Consider the following 21,749-nt stretch of genomic DNA (forward strand, 5'->3'; position numbering starts at 1 on the left):
CACGAGTTCTCTGGGCGATTTCCAATAAAAACCAATAAAAAGATGAGCACATTAAAATTTAAAATGATAAAACTATTAAAACACAATTAAAACACAATCAAAACAATGTCTAATTAAAAGACTGGGTGAACAAATGCGTCTGGACTGCCTTTTAAAAAGTTGTAAGAAATGGGGAGCCTCTTATTTCAGCAGGAAGTGTGTTCCAAAGCCTTGGGGCAGCAATGGAGAAGGCCCATCCCTAAGTAGCCACCAGACGGGCCGGTGGCAACTGCAGACAAACCTCTCCAGATGATCTCAATGGGTGGTGTGGTTCATAGCGAAGAAGATGTTCTCTTAAATACCCAGGGCCCAAGCTGTTTAGGGCTTTATAGGTTATAAGCTAAAGTCACTCACAAAAAAGAAGAAAAAACCAAATAGGTAAATTACAGGGCAAAAGCCTGGCGAAAAAGAAAAGTCTTCAATAGAGATTTGAAAATTAGTAAGGAAGGGGCTAAATGAATCTGAAGGGGAAGAGAGTTCCAAAGAAGTGGGGCAGCAACCAAAAAGGCCCTTTCAGGGGTCCTAGCACCCCAAACCTCTCGGAAATCAGGGGCCGACAAAAGGGCCATCTGAGATGATCTAATCAGATGGGATGTAACTGGATGGGAGAGGCGGGTCTGTAGGTAGACAGGCGCCAAGCCCCGCAAGGCTTTGAAGGTCAAAAATTAAATTGAACTCAGCAGCGAATAGGCAACCAGTGCAATGACTACAGGAGAGGTCATATTTTCTGGCATCCATGAGTAGGAGAGCTGCTGCATTCTGGACCCATTGTAACTTGCCAATCGTCCTCAAAGGTAACCCTAGATAGTGAATGTTACAATAATCTAAGCAGGAGATAACATGAAGATAATGACAGTGGGTCACTGTCATTAATGCCTGCCAGTCAAGGTAAGGGTGTAATTGGTAAATCAAATGAAGCTGGGTAAAAGCACTTCTGGCCACAGCCTCCACCTGTTGTTCAAGCAGGAAGTGTGAGTCTAAAAGGACCCTCAAATCATGAACAAGCTTCTTTGGGGGCAGTGCCACCCCATCGAAAACAAGGTTCACATCCAGTTGTGGGCCAGTACGAGGGCTGAATAAAAGTAGTTCAGTCTTAGTGGGATTCAGTCTTGTTTTGATTCATCCAGACCTTAACAGCTTCCAGACATCGAGTAAGCACAGAAACAGCATCCCCAGAATGGTCTGGGATGGCAATATACAGCTGAGTATCATCAGCGTATTGATGAAATTTCACCCCAAACTGGGAAATGACCTGACCCAGTGTCTTCATATAGATGTTAAAGAGGACAGGGGTAAGAACTGAACCCTGGGGAACTCCATAAAGGAGTGGCCATGGGTCAGAGCATCTGTCCTCAATGCATACCGACTGGACACACCCGCTAAGGTAAGAATGGAACCACTGTAAAACAGTTCTCCCGATACCCAACCTATGCAGGCGGTCAAGAAGGATAGCATGATCAATAGTGTCAAAAGCCACAGAGAGATGTGAAAGGCCCAAGAGAGGAACACTACCCTCATCAAGGTCCCGAAGAAGGTCATCTACCAGAGCAACAAGCTCAAGTTATGTTGGAAACAAGCAGAGGAGGAGGGAGGTGTGTGGTTTGGGCTCTGTGGGGAGGAAAGGAGAGGAAAGCCGAAATTTCTCCCTGCCTGTTTCTCTCCCCGTGGTGGAGGGAGCAGGTGGGGGGCAAAGAACTGTCTATATTGCTTAATGATACAATGCATAAAATGCAGGGAAATGCTCCCTACAACAGAAAAATACAGCCACTTTCCTGCAGTGCATTTATAACATTGCAGGGCAAGAATGCATCATTAAAATTTGAATCAAGGCATGGGTAATGTGAACGGCATCCTGCTGACAACGCAGCGACAAGGATTTGGAGACACAGGCAATATGGAGTGGCACTTAGATATATTGTGAGTATGTTGCAGTGTGTAATCTGGAAAATGTCCTGATGCAGAGAAGGATTATGCCCCCTGGCCAGAGCCTCTGCTGTTTGGAAGGCTTCCTCTGCTGTAGGGCTGTCAGCCTGGGAGTCCTAGTGGCTTCTGCAGATGGAAATCCTCCTGCAATCACTTGCTTTCTATTATCTCCTTCATGACTGCTACTCCCTGAGGTGGCTATTCATATGCTTTTGTCTTAAAACAAACAGAAAAAACCAGTCCCATCCTGCCAGATGGGAGCTTAGACTGAGAGACCTCTCCTTGATACACGGTGAAGGTCAGAAACTTTATAGTGGTCAAAAGAACATAAGAACAGCCCTGCTAGATCAGGCCCAAGGCCCATCTAGTCCAGCATCTTGTTTCACACAGTGGCCCACCAGATGCTGCTGGAAGCCTGCAGGCAAGAGTTGAGGGCATGCCCTCTCTCCTGCTGTTACTCCTCTGCAACTGGTACTCAGAGGCATCCTGCCTTTGAGGCTGGAGGTGGCCTATAGCCCTCTGACTAGTAGCCATTGATAGACCTTTCTTCCATGAAGTTATCCAAACCCCTCTTAAAGCCATCCAGGTTGTTGGCTGTCACCACATTTTGTGGCAGAGAATTCCACAAGTGGATTATGCGTTGTGTGAAAAAGTACCTCCATTTGTTGGTCCTAAATTTCCTGGCAATCAATTTCATGGGATGACCCCTGGTTCTAGTGTTATGAAGAATTTCTGTCTATCCACTTTCTCCACATGGTCATGGTTAGGTGTGTGTGTGAGGGGAAAAGAGACAGAGAGAGGGGGGGAGAGGGGAAGAACTATGTACAGCCTAAATTCCTGATTTATTTGTAGGAATAATCTGGGCAAATGGGACTCAATCTAGGGGATCATTAGTAAGAGGATTGAAAATAAATCTGCTAATATTATGTTTTTATACAAATGGTAAATTCAAGGTAAAGCCACATTTGAAATACGGGCTGAAATCCTGACTAATGAAGTGTGTGTCCTTTGAGCCCCTGTGGGTACGCAACATGGAAAGCAGAGGAAGAGGGCTTAGAGTCGGGAGCACTCCCCATGCTTCAGAACTCCTCTGTAAAATCGGGAACACATTGCTGACACTCCAGGCACACTAAGCATAAGGAGGGTGCACTCAATCTTGTTCAGCTCAGAATGAGAGTATTTAAAAAGAAGATAAAACCATGAAGTTGAGTTTTAGAGCACTACATAAGATTTTTTCTTCTTTTATGCCAAAACTTAATGTTAAACATGACATGGGTTACACAGCAGCTGTGATTCCATAGTAGTTAGAGTGCTGGACTAGGACCGGGGAGACCTGAGTTCAAATCCCCATTCAGCCATGAAACTAGATGGGTGAATCTGGGCCAGTCACTTCTCTCTCAGCCTAACCTACTTCACAGGGTTGTTGTGAAAGAGAAACTCAAGTATGTAGTACACCGCTCTGGGCTCCTTGGAGGAAGAGTGGGATATAAATGTAATAATAATAATAACAACAACAACAACAACCCCCAGTGAGGTACTACCTTGGCGTGGTTGTGGGGCTTGCGTGCTCTGAGGAAGGTGAGAGCTATGCCAGAGGTCCAACCATACTGGACAGGTCTCACCAGAGGAGCCAGACAAAGAGTGCCTCTCCCATCAATAATATGGTGAGATGTAACTTTAATAAATCTATACCGGATCGGTCGTCGCCTGGGTCAACAAGGACCGCGCCAGTTGCTGGAGTCCCTGGACATCTGGTGGCAAGTGGGCAACAGGACTCAGGATCTTCAGTTGAGCAACTAGGGCTGAAGACAGCAAAGTTACTGGAAGAAACGTCGCTTAACCGGAAAAAATATACGAAAAATGCCAACAAGGAAATAATGATCTGCTATTACAAGTCTAGTCCAACTAGAAGAGGTTATTTAAAAAGAATGTACCAAATTTGGAAAGAGAAGTATCCAGATACAGAAATAACAGAACAAAGGCTAGCAGACCAGAGAAGATTTATAATAAGAAATAAAGTATTCACAGGAGTTGAGCTAGAAGAACTGCAAAAAGCAACACAGGCTCAAGATATGGAAGAAGAATTACCACCAACTGAAGAAGTTGCTCAGGCGCAGGTGGAGGAGGTGTTGGAAATAGAGGATGCCACTGTTGCTGAACTGTTACAAAATCAGAACCAGGCAACCTCCCCTTTGCCTTCACCTCAAAAACCCAATTGCCTTTTAACAGAAAAGCAACAAGAACTAAAGCAAAAAATAACTCAGCACATGAACCAAACAACCAGCAGGGTTCGACTTCCAGCTCTAAAAACAGTTGCCAAAAAACAACTTGCTCAGGTATTAAACGATGTCAATGCTGCACTTACAGAAATAACAACCAATAATTTGCAAGAAACAAACCAACTAATGTACAGTGCAGCAACAATAACAACACAAGAGCTCGGATATAAAATCAATGGATCTGTAAAAAAAGAAAGTAGTACATCACCTAAATGGAAGATTCGATTAGAAAATAAAATCTCCAGGCTTAGATCAGATGCTAGTAAATTGAAAGATATGAAAGTCAAGAAGCTGAAGAATGAAAACACCAAACAGTACCTGATCCAAAAATACCATCTAGATTCAAAGAAAATTAGAGAAGTCCTGGAAATAATAAAGCAGCAAATAACAGCAGTGTCAAAAAAGATTAGCAGATATGAAGCCAGAACTACACAACACAGGCAGAATCTCCAATTCCAGTCGAATCAGAGATGTTTCTACCAAAGCATAGAAGGAGAAACTGCAAGAAACCTAGAAACACCAAATAAAGAAGAAACAGTGCAATTCTGGAGGAAATTATGGGACAATCCAATAGATTATAATAAAAAAAGCAGGCTAGATGAAAGAAGTCAAAAAATGTAACCAACAAATGCAAGATCTAATAATAACACCAGAATTAATAAGTGAAAGAGCAAAGAAAATTAAAAATTGGACTGCTCCAGGCGACAATGAACTGCATGGCTTTTGGCTTAAACACCTAACAAGCCTTCATAAACAGCTATCAGAACAGTTCAATCACATTTTACAAGGAGGTGATATTGAACAATGGCTAACAACTGGGAAAACTCATCTCATCATGAAAGACCCAGCAAAAGGTGCAGTTCCAAGTAATTATAGACCGATAAACTGTCTGCCAACCATGTTCAAATTATTAACTGGAATAATAGCAGATGAAGTGATGCAACACTTATTAACTAACAAACAGCTTCCAGTTGAACAGAAAGGAAATTGCCCGAACACCAGAGGCACAAAAGACCAGCTGCTGATTGACAAAATGATTTTAGAAAATTGCAAGAGAAGAAAAACCAATCTAAGGGTTGCATGGATTGACTACAAGAAAGCCTTCGATTCATTGCCTCACACATGGATACTAAAATGTTTAGAAACAACCAGTGTCACCAAAAACATTCAGATATTTATTTTAAAAAGCAATGAGCATGTGGAGTACACAGTTAACAATCAACGGCGAGGCACTTGGACAGGTTAGCATTAGAAGAGGCATTTTCCAAGGGGACTCACTATCCCCTCTGTTGTTTGTAATCGCCATGACCCCACTTTCACAAATACTAAACAAAACAGGCCTCGGATACCAAACATCTAAAACATCAACCATCTGCTGTACATGGTTGATCTGAAGTTGTATGGAAAGTCCCAGTCGGAAATCGAATCACAGCTAAACACTGTCCGTATATTCAGTAGCGATATAGCAATGGAGTTTGGACTAGACAAGTGTGCTGCATTAATAATGAACAGAGGGAAAATAAGAAAAACAGAAGGAATAGAACTGGCCAATGGAAGCAAGATCAAGAACCTGGAAGAGAAAGAACCTTACAAATACTTGGGCATTCTCCAGGCTGATAACATCGCACACACTGAAGTTAAAAGAAAAATTCGAAGTGAATATTTCAGGAGAGTTAGAAAAATCCTCAAGTCCAAACTCAATGGCGGGAACACCATACAAGCCATAAACACCTGGGCTATACCTGTTATCAGATACACTGCAGGAATAATAGACTGGACCCAGGCAGAGCTAGAGACGCTAGATCGTAAGACCAGGAAAACCATGACCATCAATCATGCTCTGCACCCCCGCAGTGATGTCGATAGGGTATACCTCCCTCACAGCTCAGGTGGAAGAGATATGCTGCAAGTCCATCAAACAGTCGAGGAGGAGAAAAGAGGCCTTGAAGAATATATCAAGGACAGTGAAGAAGATGCACTTCAAATGGTCAATAATGCGAAACTATTCAACACCAATGAAAAAAAACAGGCCTACAAGAAAGAACAAGTAAAGAACCGAGCAGAAAAATAAGCCACTGCATGGTCAATATTTGCACAATATAAGTGGAAAATCAGACATCACCAAGACCTGGCAATGGCTTAAGAATGGCAACTTGAAGAAAGAAACAGAGGGTTTAATACTGGCTGCACAGGAACAGGCACTAAGAACAAATGAAATAAGAGCAAAAGTAGAAAAATCCACAACAAACAGCAAGTGCCGCCTTTGTAAAGAAGCAGATGAAACCGTGGACCACCTAATCAGCTGTTGTAAAAAGATCGCACAGACTGACTACAAACAAAGGCATGACAAAGTAGCAGGGATGATACACTGGAACATCTGCAAAAAATACAAGCTACCTGTAGCCAAAAATTGGTGGGACCATAAAATTGAAAAAGTTGTAGAAAATGAAGATGTAAAAATATTATGGGACTTCCGACTACAAACAGACAAACATCTGCCACACAATACACCAGATATAACTGTAGTCGAGAAGAAAGAAAAACAAGTCAAAATAATCGACATAGCAATACAGGGGATAGCAGAATAGAAGAAAAAGAAACAGAAAAAATCACAAAATACAAAGATCTCCAAATTGAAATTGAAAGGCTGTGGCAGAAAAAGACCAAAATAATCCCAGTGGTAATTGGCACCCTGGGTGCAGTTCCAAAACACCTTGAAGAGCACCTGAACACCACAGGAGCCACAGAAATCACCATCAGCCAATTACAAAAAGCAGCTTTACTGGGAACAGCCTATATTGTGCGACGATATCTATAACAACAGCAACAACAGTGACAATAAAATTCAGCCATCCCAGGTCCTTGGGAAGGACTCGATGTCTGGATAAAACAAACCAGTCAATAACACCTGTCTGACTGTGTAAAATAATAATAAGGGGCACCATTACATCAGAATTACCCCAACTTTAGAGACTTGTAGATGCTGAAAGCCATCATGACATGCATCCTAGTAGGCCTCCTGACCAACATTGACTGTAGTTATTAAAATTTCAGCATATCCGTAGGGCTAACAATTTCTCCACAAACTGTTAGCACTATTTAACAATACGACCAGGCACCAAGCAAGCTATGGAAAGATTCGTGAGTTTGGTTCTCAAGGGTAAAACGACATGTTCTGTTAAATGCACTTTTAAATAGAGTGCTTATGATTATACATATACATTTCTTTCTTAACAAAAACAAGGGTGTGTGTGTGTGTGTGTGTGTGTGTGGTATAGGAGAAAGGATCAACTCTTCATTGCGATCAACTCAGCTAATATTTACATGTTCAGCACAAGTTGCATTCTTGATCATCTTTGTAAATACCCACTACTTCAAAGATCTATTATATGATATTCTCAAAATTATTTTTTCGATCTGCCCCAAGCAGTATTGTATATATATGAGAGAGAGAGAGAGAGAGAGAGAGCTACATCTGCCAACTTCCCCGTTTCTCCTGGGTTAGCCGTTTTTGTTTTGGTCCCTGGCCTCACAGGGAGGCCCACAAAAATCCCATTCTCCCCCTGCTGCTGCCTCCCGCCCCCAGCTGGGCCACTGCCTCCTCCTTCTTCCCCCGATGGCTCCATCTGCCGACAAGATCCTGGATCTCATTGGAAGCCTCACAAGACTCTGAAGTCCCCTCTTGTGTGACTTCTTCTGAGATGTGGGATCTCAGCCTCAGAGAGAGCTGGAGGGAGGAAGAGGAGGCAGCTCCGGCAATACGCAGCCTAGAGCCTCCTCCCAAAGGTAGTCAGATCTGGCCCTATAAAACCCCTGCCGACAAGGCATGCTGCATTTGAGCATGCAAAGACTCTGAGAGGGAGAAAGCTGTTGCTTGATGTCTTCAGTTTTCTGGGCCTGGTTTCTTTCGAGAGAGTGCTGACCTTGCTTTTCAGGGTTATTTCTCCTATATTGCCTGCAGAATAGGGGCTGATTTCATTTGATAGCACAGTTGTTTTTCAGAGCTGTTTCTTCTCCAGTTTAGTCCCTATAGGGTCTGATTTCACAGACTTTGCTTTTCAGAGCTATTTCTCCAGTTTATATTCCCTGCAGAATAGGGTCTGATTTCATTTGAGAGAGCATTTGCTTTTCAAAGCTATTCTCAGATTTATATTATAATCCCTACAGGGTCTGATTTCACAAGAGAGAGCACTGACTTTGCTTCAGATTAGAACTATTCCTTCAATTTATATTGTACCCTGCAGAATAGGGTCTGGTTTCAGAGCGTGGGCTTTGCCTTTCAGGGCTGTTTCCCCAGTTCATATCATGAATATACTCACAGAATAGGGTCTGGTTTCAGATTGTGGGCTTTTCCTTTCAAGGCTGTTTCCCCAGTTCTTATTATGATCCCTACATAATAGGGTCATTTTTTTTAATCTATCTATCTATCTATCTATCTATCTATCTATCTATCTATCTATCTATCTATCTATTTATATTACATTTCTATACTGCCCCATCCAAAGGCTCTGGGCAGTACACAACAAGTAAAATACAAGAACAAATGCCATTTAAAACAAACACGTGAAAACAATAAAAAACCAAATTTAAAACAGTTCAAAGTGGTTTAAAACCAATTAAAAATACTTTAAAATAATGTACAAACAATTTACAGGCCAAACAAGTAAGTCTTTAGGGCTCTCTTGAAGGCCAACAATGAGCCCAAACTACAGATATCTGCCAGGAGCGCATTCCACAGGCCAGAAGCAGCTGCAGAGAAGGCCCAGTTCCGAGTCACCGCCAGACATGCAGGTGATAACAGGAGATGGACCACTCTGGATGACCTCAACATGCGATGGAGATCATACAGAAGAATGCCCTCTTGAAGGTAACCCAGACCTAAGCCATTTAGGGTTTTAAAGGTGATAACCAGCACTTTGTATTTTGCCCAGAAACATATTGGCAGCTAATGCAACTGTTTGAGAACAGGCATAATACGGTCTCTCCAGATTAACTCAGAGAACAGTCTGGCTGCCACATTTGGAACTAACTGAAGTTTCCGAATTACGTACAAAGGCAGCCCCATGTAGAGCACATTGCAATAGTCAAGCCTGGAGGTTTTGAAAGAGCACTGACTTTCCCTGTATCCCTACAATAGGGGAGGTATTTTACTAGGGAGCTTTAGCCCCATTGCTTTGAAAACCACTCTTCAAGTTTATGTTTAAGTCCCCCAAACGCCAAAGAAGAAATGAAAGCAAAAACATCATGAAACCACATTTAGTTCTTCATATTCTTCAAATAGCAGGGGATTCATAAAGGCAACTAGGAAAGAGAAGACCTATGCTTTCTGTTCAATATGTGCCTGTGACTTCTCAGTATCCCATTGTGGGATTCACAATGTAAAACAGCATATAGCAATTGTGAAGCACAGGACAAATGCAGAAAGTCAAAAGAGCATAAAGCTCTCCCAAGCACTTGGCCCAATCAGGGGCATATCTAGGGTAGGGTAGGCAGGGCACGTGCCCCGGGCGCCACTTGAAGGGGGGGGGCGCCATTTTCTAAAATTAAAAAAAAAATTAAATGGCTGCTGAAAACAAAATGGCCACCGCACATGCTCAAATGGCCTGCCCAGGCCATGCCAGGACACGCAGAGGCTATTTGAGCATGCACGGTGGCCATTTTGTTTTCAGTCGCCATTTTTTTTAAAAAAAAATTAAAAATTGGCCACCGCACATGCTCAAATGGTCCCTGTGAGGCCCTAGAGGCCAGTGGGGGGTGGGACCTTTGCAGACACCCCCATGGCCTTTAGGAAACCCCCTGAAGGGGCTACAGGTAAAAAATAATAATTTAATATAATATAAGTCACTGTACACATATTTAGTTTGGCACTATGTACAGAGAATCAGGGCTTGTGAATACTGAGCTGAAACATATGAGCTAGGATTGTATCTAGGACCTAGGATTTGCTCTTACTTTGCTTCTTGTGATAAGTGAGTTAAATGTGATGTCTTAATAATATGGCTATTAATGGTGAGTTTGTCTTTGAATCAGTGTGAAATCCTTAGTATTAAGGCCCACTGGGAGTTGCTTGCTCTCTTTCTCTCATTTTAACTGTCTTTATGAAATACTAGAATATATTCCAAGCAGTGACACAGTTTACTCTGCACATCCTTTAATTATTTTCAGAGTATCTGGGGAAAGTCAAATTCTCCTTGTAGTAACATTGTAGTGATGCTACAATGCATAGTAGAGAATTAGACAGGCACTTCTGTTTAGTTTTCCAAGTACACCTCCACATAGTATTTGGGTATTTCATGAGCCCCAGCATACTGAAATTTGTAGTTTTCCAGCATTTTTTGGTCTGGCTACATCCACTGCTAAATAGTTTTTGAAATATTAAAAGATTAACGAGCTTGGCTTGTATTTTACAGCTGTTATTAAGGTAAAGTTATCTGAAAGATGGGTGTCAGATGTTTGGCCAAGGGGCGCAATTTCAGTGCTTGCCCTAGGCGCTATTTTCCCTAGATACGCCTCTGGGCCCAATCCACTCAATCCAGTGACAGACAAGGCAGTGAAGATGGAACTACTTTCCCGGGTTTTTTTTTACTGCAACATAAGTTTGTTGGGAATTCTCTCTGGTAAGAGAAACCCTTTTTCATTATAGCAGAGTTCACAGAGGCACAATACAGCGGAATTTAGTTAGGCATGCGTGAATGCTGAGAGTAAAGTAACTTGGAGCCAGTTCATAGTTTCAAATCAATATAAGTGGTATTTATTAGATAACTCCATTCCAGATAGGAAAGTGAGGAGGCAGAATCTCTAATCTAGCTAGCTAGCTGGATGCAGATGGATTCTGCATCTCTGCACACATGGTGCAGGGGAGAGGAGCTTGCATGTTGCAAGGTAGAAGGAAGGGAAGAGAAGGGAGAGAGGAAGTGACAAGGCAGGAAGAAAGGAAGTGTCCCTGAGAGTAGCAAACTACATTCCAAAGGGATAGTGTCAGAGCAATAGAGAAGGGATGACCAGTGTCTTGACCCTCTAGCCCTCTGACTCACTAGTCTGTCCTCCTATGTCATTGAGACAAGAGACAGCGCAAAGTCCTTCACTTCCAACAAAGTTGCCATTTGCTGTGAAAGACAGTCCCAGTAAACTGTTAGGCACAATGTTTCCAGATAGTGAAATAGCCCGGAGATATGCAGTGGACAGACAAAAGCCAGTCAAAACTTTTTATCCACTGCATTGGAAAGGAGAGCATAGCTGCCATCCAAAAGCAATGATCATCAAGTACTAATGAATTAAAGAAATACCTTTCCTTGGCAGTTCTGACAAGGATGACAAGTTCTTTCCACTATTTGTCACCTTTGAAGATTCAGAGGGCTTAGTTAAAACTCACTTTCTTGATATGTGCACAGTAAACCATACAGGTGCTAAAGCGATTGCAACAGCCATTGAAAAATGTCCCTTTGCTTCAGCCTCAGCTTAGAAACCTGTGCTGCTTTTGCTTCAGACAATGGGGCTATTCCCACGATTGGGAAAAATTGGGATAGGAAAGCCTAGCCCGATTTTTCCCGATCGTCAGAACCACCGGGCTCGGCTGCAAGCAAGGTAACCTGCTCAAGAACCCCTGCCCCAAAACCAGGTTTGCAGAGCGAGCGCGCCACAAACCTGGTTTTCTAAATTGTGAGTAGCCATGGCGCGGCTTCGTGCCATGCTTACTCATGAGTAGACTCCTGGAGGGGAGGTGAAAAGCTGCCTCCCAGCTCTGGGGGACTCCCCAGTATGCCCTGCATGCTCTCACAGGGCATACTGGGGGTTCCAGGGGCCACGCGGCCCCCGAGCTCCCCAGCCCCTGCCGGCTCCGTCTCGGAGCCGGCAATCATGTGGGCAGCCAATCCGGCTGCCCAGGGCTCCCTCCCCACTCGTGAGTGGGGAGAGCAGGCTTAGCCCGCTCTTCCTGCTTACTGCCCCAAACTGGGTCTCACAGATCGTGAGACCTGGTCCAATGTCTCTGTAATGATTGGGAAGCACAATGTTGTCCTGAGGCTTCTACAGAAGAAACAAACTGATGGAAAGAGTTATATTATTATTTTTATTATTTATTCAATTTCTATAACGCTCTTCTAAAAATGGCTCAGAGCGGTTTACACAGAGAAATAATAAATAAATAAGATGGAGCCCTGTCCCCAAAGGGCTTACAAACTAAAAAGAAACATAAGATAGATACAGCAACAGTCACTAGAGGTACTGTGCTGGGGATGGATAGGGCCAGTTACTCTCCCCCCTCCTAAATAAAATAGGATCACCATGTTAAAAGGTGCCTCTTTGCCAAGTTAGCAGGTGTTGACTGCCCATGCTATGTAGCACATCTAGCAGCAAAACATGGACTAAGCATCTTTCATTTGACCTACATGAATTTCTCATTGATATCTATTTTCATATTGAAATGAGTGCTAAAAGAAAAGAGCTTCTCAGAGAAGACATTTCATTTTGTGACAAAACAGTCAGAAGAGTCTTAAAACTTTTTCCAGAAGTGATGCAGGAGAGGAAGAGAACATCTGCTTCCCAGATGGCCCAGGGTGAGAGCCTGCGTTGCTGTCTATCTGCTGCCTGCCTGCCTATTTGTTACCCATTTGATGCCCACTGCTTGCTTGCTGCCTGTCTTGGGGGTGACCACCTGTGGGACTGTTGCTGCTGCTGCAGGACATTTGTGCAGGACTGGGGCCCAGGGTGGGTCAGCAGTTCCTGAGTAACACCTAGGGGTGTGCACAGAACCAGCTGGCCTGGCTTGGTTTGGGTACGAACTGTACCCGAACCTGACCGGCCTAGTTCGTTCTGGCACACACACCACCGAACCCGCCCTGGTTTGGTTCGGTCCAGGGGGGGAGGGTTGCAAATTCTTTTTTAACAAAAAAAAAATTTTTTTAACCTTTAGCCCCCTTTGTGGGGCTTCCTAAAGGCCAATCAGGGGGGGCGTCTTCAAAGGTTCCACCTCCCCCACTGGCCTCTTAAGTTTCCACCACAGCCCATCCTGGGCTGATTTTTGGCGGTCGCCATTTTGGAGGCCGCTGCGCATGCTCAAATGGCTTCTGTGAGGCCTGGCAAGGCCTAGGCCCTCACAGGGACCATTTGAGCATGCACGGTGGCCATTTTTTAAAATATTTTTTTTAATGGCTGCCAAAAACAAAATGGCCACAAAGCATGCTCAAATGGCCTCTGTGAGGCCTGGCATGGGCTAGGGCCTCACAGAGGCCATTTGAGCATGCGTGGCAGCCATTTTGTTTTGGGCGGCCATTAAAAAAAATATTTTTTTAAATGGCCACTGTGCATGCTCAAATGGTCCCTGTAAGGCCCTAGGCCTTGCCAGGCCTTGCAGAGGCCATTTGAGCATGCAGGGTGGCCTCCAAAATGGCCACTGTGCCAATTTTTGCAGGCCCAAATTGGCCAAAAATCAGCCCAGGACGGGCTGTGGCGGTGACTTAAGAGGCCCGGGGGGGGGGGAGGGAACCTTTGCAGACACCCCCCCCCCACGGCCTTTGGAAAGACCCCAAAAGGGGCTACAGGTTAAAAAAAACTTTTAAAAAATCATGAATTCGGGAGGGGAGGTTTGGTTTGGTCTGGCCAGATCGAGGGTGTTTGGTTCTAACTTAAACCCCCAAACCGCACATCCCCAGTAGCACCTGCCCAGACTAGCCAATTCTGGACCTGCCTGCTTATTTATTTATTTATACATACATACATACAATTTATATACTGCCCAAAACTTAAGTCTCTGGACGGTTTACAATAAAAACAGTACAAATTAAAAAATTAAAACAATTTACAATTTAACACAATGTTAAAACTGTTCAAAACTATTTTAAAACTGTAAATCTAATTAAAAGCCTGGGCAAACAAATGTGTCCTAACTGACTTTTAAAAAGTAGTCAGAGATGGGCAAGTTATTATTTCAACAGGAAGCGCATTCCAAAGCCTCATGGTATCAACAGAGAAGGCTCATCCCTGAGTAGGCACCAGACAAGCCAGTGGCAACTGCAGACAAACCTCTCCATATGATATCAAAGGGCAGTGGGAGTCATGGTGAAGAAGATGTTCTCTTAAACACCCAGGGCCTAAGCCATTTAGGGGTTTATAGGTTATAACCAGAACCTTATTTTACCCGGAAACCTATTGGCAACCAGTGTAGCTCTTTCAGCACAGGAGTAATATGGTTTGTCCGAGATGACCTAGAGACCAACCTGGCTGCCTCATTCTGGACCAACTGCAGTTTCTGGACTATGTATAAAGGCAGCTCCACATAGAGCTCATTGCAGTAGTCAAGAATGGACTATAGGAATGCTGCCTGTGGTGGTGGGGTCACCACCTAAGGGGCGACGCCAAAGGGGTGAGCCCCTTTGGGGGACGACAAGGGTGAGGGCCAGGCCTTCTGACCCAGGAACTCACATATGTATGGTATTGATGGGTATTTTATATTTTTGCTTATGTTGTTTTAAGTCTTGGGTAAGATTGGTTTATAATGTGTGGGGTTTGTCTAGAATTGGGGAGACAGGGGGCATATCCATTGATTATGGGACAGCTATTCCTGTCAATGACGGATTGCCGCATAGGCAGTGTAGGTAGCTGCCCATGGCGGCAAATCTTGGGGAGCGGCATCTTGGAAGAAGACTTAATCCCCCCCCCCCGCCCGCACACCTTTAAAAATGCCGCTGTGTAGCGGCAAAGGCTCTGCCCACCTCCTAAAGACCTAAACCATCACAGGAGGTGAGGTTGGGCACTGGAGGATGGCAGCAAAAGAGGTCCCCACTCAAGCCCAGCTTACTTGCAAATGACACTGAGCAGGCAATTTCACACGCGCAGAGGCCCGAAATCGCCTGCTCCGTGTCATTTGTGAGTAAGCCCGGGTTGAGTGAGGACCTCTTTTGCCGCTGTCCTCCAGTGCCCGACCTCACCTCCTGTGATGGTTTAGGAGGTGGGCGGAGCCTCCGCTGCTACACAGCAACATTTTTAAAGGTAAAAAAAAGAATTAAGTTAGGGATGTGCATAAAACCGGTTCTCCCGGTTCGGTTCGGGTCCGAACCGGGTCCGGACCGGACCGGGGTGGTTCGGTTTTGGTTTTGCCAGACCACCCCCCCGGTCCGGTTCGGTTTCGAACCGGTTCGGATCCGAACCGAACCGGTTCGGATCACAAAAAGTGGCTGGTTTTGAAGGGGACATTGTGTTCTACCTGCCACCCAAATTTCAAGTCGATTGGACCTTCCTCTGATTTTTTACAAATTTTTTTCAAAAAATAAATTTTTGCCCATAACTCACAATGTGGAGCCCTTAGGGGCAAAAAAGCTGGGGTGGGTGGTAGCCACCCATGGGTGTCCTCCACCCCAAAAATCCCAAGGCAATTGGTGGCTCCTAGTATTATTGGTGAATTTCTGAAGAAAATTTTTTTCCCCATTGGCTAGAATGGGGGTTCGGGGCTGCCCCAGACCCACCTCTGTGGGGTGGCAGCACCCCCAAAGTGGGTCCGGGGCCATGGCAAAAATGCCCTCAGTCCCTCCCAGCAATCCCCGTAGAGATAGGAGTGATGGTTCTGTTGTTTTTCTGAGGTATTCTGAGTGTAGATTCTATGATAGCTTATGAGATTTCCAATGAGACACCATGAATCCACTCTCATTTGCTATCACAGAATCCACACTCACTCAGAACACCTCAGACCAGACCAGACCAAGTGCGCAGAGTCAGCACAGGCCAGCAGCCACCAGCCCAGCAACAACAACAGCTACTACTGCTACCACCACAACCAGTGTTGCCGCTACAATAACATTCCCAGTCCAGTCACGCGCGCCACAGCCTGAGCCTAGCACACAGCCAACAGCTGCTGCCAGCCAGTGCCTGGCAAGCCCAGCCAACATGAGGAGGAGAGAGCTAACAAGTAGACGGCGCACGCACATCACCAACCCATCACGACGGCGCAACTGCAAGGGGAGAGGGCACAATTACAGGCAGGAGGAGGAGGAGGAGGAGGAGGAGGCGGGCGAGGCAATCCTAGCACAGATTTGAAAGTTTAAAATCCACCAGGACATCTTCTAGAATCTAGACTTCTGTTTTTTCTACCACCAGCTGTAGTGTCTAGTTAGTCAGTGTGCTGTGCAGCTGAGCTGAGCTGAGCTGAGCTGCATGTGAGGAAGGGTGATTGTAGCTAGTTCTTTAGTTTCAGCAGACTGAGCATTGAGCATGGGCAGTGGCCTTGGGAAGCAACACAATTACACGACACTCACCTGCTGCTGCTGGTTCTAGAAGTTGCCTCTTCTCGTCTTCACCTCTTCGTGTGTGTGTGTGTGTGTGTGTGTGTGTGCAGTGAGTGCATGCCTTTTGCCTTGCTGGAAAGAAATGCTTCTCTGGTCCACCACCACATATCTGCTCAAGGACACAGAGGCCCAAGGCAGAGGTGGTGGCACCAGTGTGAGTGCATGTGTGCTGGTGGTGTTTGCCACCACAGGTGTTTTGTGTGTGTATGTGTGCGCTGCTAGCTAGGAGGGGGGAGGGAGGCAGGGAGGGAGGCTGGGAGGCAGGGGGGAGGAAAGGGGAGGGGGAGAGGGATGTAGAGGGGATTGAAGGGGGGAGGGTCCGGCTCAGAGTTGGTCAGCCACATATTTGTGCACACACGTGCTCACGTGTGTGCTTCGGTGGGAGAGACCAGACTCTCATCATCTGCCAGACCAGGGTTGGGGGCAGGTGAGGCGGTGGTGGGCTGGAAGGGAGGGAGGATGGAAGGTGGTGAAGAGGAAGGGGAGAGGATGAGAGGGGAAGGATGGAGGGAGGCATGGGGGGGAGGAAAAAAAACATGTAGACAGACACACACCACACTACACACAGAAAGCATCCACACACAGAGACAGTGCTAGGCATCCATTCACACAGACAGACAGACAGACAGACAGACACACAACAGGAAGAGACAGACTGAGCCTGCACCACACACACACACACAGACCCAATTCCCCCCCTGCACAGTTATCAATCAATATGTTGTGTTGGCAGCCAGTTCATTGCTATTCTGATGGTTTTGGGTTTTTTGCCATCAGCCAACATCAACAGTGACCACAATCAAGATGAACATAAGATGATAATAATTCATTCGTTTCATTTCAAAAAATCACCCAATCATCTTCTCCATGTAAACCAAGCCCCCCACACATGATTTCTGGTGACATTTTCAATAAAATCAATTCATTTGGCATTCATCATTTTGTTCTCCCTTTGTCACCTTTTTTTCTTTCTTTTGCATAATTTTGAGGCTTGATTTTGACATGGGGTTTTTAAAGAAAAAATTATTTACATGTTTATTTACATACAGTATTTACATATCTACACTGCATTTTTGAACGTATACCCGCCGCTGCCGCTAAGTCTAGTACTCCGTGGGCTGTGCTACTTTGGGGGGGTGTGCCGTGCCCACGCCAGGTCCCCAAATGCTGACAGGTGGATAGATAAAGGGCCTGTGCTGGTCAGCATTGGGTTTCTTTTTAGGTGGGCGTGGGCATTGTAAACATCTGGCCAGTCGCAGCACTACAACTACTACTACAACTGCATCTCTGTGTGGGCACACTACACGCTGCGACTGGCTGGCACGGCTCAGCATCTGTCACGTCAGCTCAGCTAGAGGTGGAAGGGGGGAGGGTAGGGATAAGCACAGAGTTCGAGCCAGGCAGGTGACCAACCATGGGGCAACCCACGGTAATCACTCGCCCGTCTCAAACTGCAGCTTGGGGTAGCCCAACAGGGGGAGGTTCACCTTAAGGAAGACCAGCTGGGACGCCCTCAGCTCCTTAAGGCCAAGGGCGTCCCTGACGGTCAGATGGAGCGTGTGTGCCATACACCGTATGTTCACACAGTCCATGACTGTCTCGACAGCGGCGGTAACGTTGGCTCCATTGTCGGTGACAATGAAGCCGCGGGAGAGGTGTGGACACCCGCCAATCCACTCCTCTATCTGGCGGTCGAGTACGGCCGCCACCTCCTCCGCGGTGTGCCTCGTGTCCATCGTCTCCACGTGCAGGACGGCCCACCTGTGCCGTAGTGCATCGGGAGCCGCGCCGGACCCGGAAGCATCGCCCGCGGAGGTCCCCTCACTCTCCGGTCCCCACCAGTGGGCAGTGAGGGCCAGGAAAGAAGCGTGCATCCCACTGACACTGGTCCAGAGGTCAGTCGTGAAATGCACGCTTGTCCCGGCCGGAGCTGCACGCAGCTCGGCCAACACGAGCTCCCTGCACCGGCGGTACAGGGAGGGGACCACGTTCCGGCTGAACGTCGTCCTTGAGGGGATGACGTATTCGGGAGCCAGGTATTGGAGAATACGGCGGAAGCCGTTGTTCTCGACCACCTGAAACGGCTGGTCATCGGTGGAAATCATCTCCCCTATGAGGCGGGTGAGGTGATGATGGTCCACGCGAACAATACGCTGGCTGCCCGAGGACTGCGTCCACCGCTGGACGGGCAGTGTAGCCTGCCTGCTGGCTGGCACACTGCCGCTGCCCGCCCTAGTGGCAGATGCACAAGGCGCACTAGCGCTGCCAGCCTGTCCCCTGAGACCTGGGTGGTGACGCTCTAGGTGTCTCCACATAGGCGTCGTACCCAGGTGCGCAGGGTCCCTTCCACGGCTGACAAGCATCCTGCAGTGGACACAGCGGGCGTGGAATGGGGCATCTTGAGGGACCTCAAAATGCACCCATGCACCACTGCCCTTGGCCTCCTGCGCCCTGGGCGCCGTCCTAGGCCGTTTCTCGCAGGGTGGCTGCAGTCCTGGGGGGGGCGGCCGCCGCTGCCTGCCCACTGCTGCCACCCAACCCGCCCCTTCCGCCCTCCACAGCGGAGGAAGGGCCCGGCTCAACTGGCATCGGAGAGGCAGGCCTCTCCTCCACCACCTCACCAGACCGCTCCCCACCAGAGTGTCGGGCTTCACGAGGGGGGGGGCCCACTGAGCGGCGAAAGGATAGGGGGAAGGGGCCCCAGAGGGAGGGAGAACCTGGCTGCATCACTGCCAGCCGCACGGTCCTCACCGCCCTCTACCTGCTCTTCCAACTCCACAGTCTCCTCCACCTCAACAACTGGCGGTAGCTCAGCAGCACCTGGTGCCGCCGGCGAGGAGGGACCCGCCACAGCCCTAACAGTGCCTCTGCCTCTGCCGCGATTGGCGGCAGCAGGCGTGGGGAACTGAATCCTGCGCACCAAAGATGGGGCCGGAGCAAAGAATTCTCCAATGGGGAGAACTGGGGTGTCCTCAGGCTCCCCGCGTCCTCTCCCTCCCCGTGCCGCAGGCGCACCCCGCACCTGGCCTCTCCCACCTCTGCCTGCCAGCCTTGAGCGAGCCCTGCCCGCCACACGGCGCTCAGACATGCTGCTAGGTCAGAAGGAGGGAGACTTTAGGAGGAAGGCCAGACAGGGTCAAAAAAATAATTTGGAGGGGCTTAGGGGCCAAAAAAAAGGCAGCTGATTTGGAGGCGGCGGGGGGGGAGTTTGTTTTCAAAAAAGGAAGCCAATTGGGGGGAAAGGAAGACTTTTTGATATGGGGGGGGAAGCCAATCGAAGTGAGGGGGAGGGTGTCCTTTTTGAATTTGGGAGTCAACCACCAAGCCAATTGGGGAGATGGGCCTGGGAGGGTTTTTTTTAGAAAAATAGGGGGTTAAAGGGTGGAACCCCGGTGTGGGAGGGTGGCACGGGCAGTTGGGTGGAGTAGTTGTGGTGTGGGTGGCAAGTTTTTAGCTTTTTGGGGGGGGGAGAGTGGATGGGGGGAGGGCACAGCACCTACCGGGGGTGGGGGAGGGATGCAGTCAACGCTTGGGAACCTGCAGATCAAAGGAGGAAACCCTTATTTAGTGAACTGGAACACAAAGTGTGGGTTCTGGGGGGTGGTTCTCAAGTAATGCTCCTGTGGGGGGAGCATCAAACTCAATGCAGCCTATTTAGTGACTCTAAATTGCACACAACCAAAACCAGAACCCAGTCACACCAACACAGAGGTTGAACCCACCCACTCTGTGACTCTGCCTGCCCAATGCCATGGCAAGCAAGCAGCAGCAAACACTTGATGGCAGCCTCATGGATTGAACATCATGATCATCATCATACGTGTGTATTGGCCCAGCATGTAGTGGCAGCATCAGAGCCCAGCCAGGACCCCACTCAGACTGCCCCAGAGGCAAGGAAGCACTCTGGCATGGCATGGGCCCAGCATGTAGTGGCAGCATCAGAGCCCAGCCAGGACCCCACTCAGACTGCCCCAGAGGCAAGGAAGCACTCTGGCATGGCATGGGCCCAGCATGTAGTGGCAGCATCGCATCAGAACCCTGGACCCCACTCAGACTGCCCCAGAGGCAAGGAAGCACTCTGGAAGGCACCTGTTCAAAAACCACCTGCAAGACGCATGCAATGCAACGCAACACACAGCAGCAATTTCTTTACTGGGCATGGGCATGAAGACACAAGTTTTACAACAGTACATCTCCTCTCCAAGGTTCCCTCCCTCCTCCCCACACCCAAATGCATTTCAGAATAGGGGTGTCCCTATTTAAAACCGCCAGCTAGGGAGAGAAAGGGGCAACAAAAGGTGCACAATCGCACACGCACTAACCCCTCTTCTTCCGGTCCTTCTCCTGCCACTCACTGCTGGTCACGGATTCGCCGCCGCCAGCCAGCCACCCTGGGCTGAGACACAGCAGGGCGGCCGCACGAGGCACACAGGCAACCGGGGTAGTTCAACAACGATGGAGGGGCAGAAGTGAGGAGACAACACTATTTGTGTCGCTCAACTCACCCCCAAGCAGAGACAAAATCAACCAAAAACTATAAAAAGAAAAAAAAACCGATGGCAGCCGCCAGGTGGGTAGGCTACTGTGTGCGGCTGCAGCTGTGGGAGAGGAGGTGGAAAGTGAAGGGGAGCAGAGAGAGAAAAGACTAAGAGAGAGAGAAAAGAGGGGGGGGCAGGGACAAAGAGAAAGAGAGGAGAGAGAGAGAAAAGAAAGAGAGAGAGAGGAGAAAGAGAGATGATAGAGAGAAAGAGGAGAGAGGAGAAGCGCAGCGCAGCAGGGAGGGGGGATTCAGGTGTGGGGGGAGGACACAGCAGTAGCAGCGGTCCAAAGAGGTGGGGGGAGCAGAGAGGGTGTGTGTGGTTGGGGGCTAGTGTGTGGCAGGGGGCCTGGGGTAAGTGGAGAGAGTCGGGGGCAAGGAGAAAAAGAGGTGGGGTGGGGGGAGCAGAGAGGGTGTGTGTGGTTGGGGCTAGTGTGTGGCAGGGGGCCTGGGGTAAGTGGAGAGAGTCGGGGGCAAGGAGGAAAAGATGTGGGGTGGGGGGAGCAGAGAGGCTGTGTGTGGTTGGGGGCTAGTGTGTGGCAGGGGGCCTGGGGTAAGTGGAGAGAGTCGGGGGCAAGGAGAAAAAGAGGTGGGGTGGGGGGAGCAGAGAGGGTGTGTGTGGTTGGGGGCTAGTGTGTGGCAGGGGGCCTGGGGTAAGTGGAGAGAGTCGGGGGCAAGGAGAAAAAGAGGTGGGGT

At 47.7% G+C, this 21,749-nt stretch overlaps 1 long non-coding RNA gene across 1 annotated transcript in view; it reads right to left on the reverse strand.

The window, feature by feature from the left end:
• The window catches only part of LOC128334118 (uncharacterized), a 48,851-nt gene that overhangs the window by 9,049 nt on the left and 18,053 nt on the right, over positions 1-21,749 (reverse strand). The gene's annotated exons all lie outside the window — the stretch shown is intronic.

Source organism: Hemicordylus capensis, chromosome 1 (assembly GCF_027244095.1).
Source record: "Hemicordylus capensis ecotype Gifberg chromosome 1, rHemCap1.1.pri, whole genome shotgun sequence".
In the NCBI taxonomy this organism is placed as follows: Eukaryota; Metazoa; Chordata; class Lepidosauria; order Squamata; family Cordylidae; genus Hemicordylus; species Hemicordylus capensis.